This window comes from Rhagoletis pomonella, unplaced genomic scaffold, assembly GCF_013731165.1.
Source record: "Rhagoletis pomonella isolate Grant_MI unplaced genomic scaffold, Rhpom_1.0 Rhpom_scaffold_00014, whole genome shotgun sequence".
Classification (NCBI taxonomy): domain Eukaryota; kingdom Metazoa; phylum Arthropoda; class Insecta; order Diptera; family Tephritidae; genus Rhagoletis; species Rhagoletis pomonella.
In genome coordinates this window covers 11,750,652-11,751,985 of record NW_023458568.1, presented here as the reverse complement: position 1 = coordinate 11,751,985, position 1,334 = coordinate 11,750,652, and positions in this window count along the sequence as shown.

The window sequence follows — 1,334 nt, the reverse complement described above, 5'->3', positions numbered from 1 at the left end:
TTCGAAAGCGAATGCATTGATACTCCTGCAAACCCGCCTTAGACCACCCCGTACCGCCGTATATAATAAGCAAAAATGATTAGGTTACAATAGATTAAGTTACAATGAGTAGGTTCAAATTTCGAAAGTTACAGTGGGTGTACATTTCAAAATTTTCATATTCATGGTTTAAGAACCAGTGCATTAATAACAAAGTGATTAACGATCGGTGAGATCTGCGCTCATGTCTCCGACAGTGTGTTTGCCGGAAATATTAGTGGTGTTCATTTAAACAGATAAATTTGCCTTTTGAATATACGTATATTTTTATCCACTGCTTTATATAAACGAGCAAAAAAGAATCTTTGTTGCCCCTTATCAAGAAACTTGGGACCGGGTTTGTTATTTGTATAATGGTTTTCGGTTGTTGTGTCCAAACGCATAACCCGAATCCAAAAACTTTAACATACACGTGTAGTCAAAGGATTAAACTTTTATTTAAAACAAATGCTTCAAATTTCCGACCACTGGTTATTAATACATTCGGTTTGCACTATGCACTTTTTTGCAAATTTTGATGTGGGTTCTGCGCAAAAAGTACTGTCGATGCCGCAGCCGGAGTGATATGCACAAAAAATTTTGTATACCTTTGACATGCGGACGCCCCTCTTCTCCGGCCAGGTATAATCCCTAAGCGCGGTCGAAGGCAGAAGCAAGCCCAAAAGGTGGTGGACCTAAAAAAGTGCATGGTTTCAATGGCTTGTAAGAAGCTGTTATTGCATTAATTGGATTGCGAACCAGTCCTTCAGGCATAGGACTTTTGGCTTGTGGTTCAAAAGTTCAACCAGAAGCTGACATAGATGCGCCCATGGTTACTATATCCGACAGCTCCACATATATTTGTGAAACATTCCCATAGGGCGGTCTTACTCCGCTGCTATAATTGCAAATGCAATAGAATCCATCGTTTCTTTCAAAATACATATGTAAAATCAAACAATTTTACTATAAATAAGCACCTCATCACTGTTTTTTCTTTAATTCCTTTCCACTTTACTTTCCTTTACTCAGCTATCTTCGAAAAACAACTGATAGCTGGCAATGCTGCACATGTTTTCGCAAGAATTGCAGCATGTGGCTTTTTCGTTTACGAAAATTCGTGTTCTAGAATAAGGGGTTTAATATTGGTTTTTCCAGAACCAATTATGGTGGCAATGCTCCTATATTTTGTACTTGTGCAGAAATAACTACGGTCTTCAATGCTTTAGATGTTGGTTTTCTTGCAACCTAGTGCCACTTCAATCAACTATCTAAAGAGCGAAATACACCACACAAGCGGCTTGTCAAACATTCTT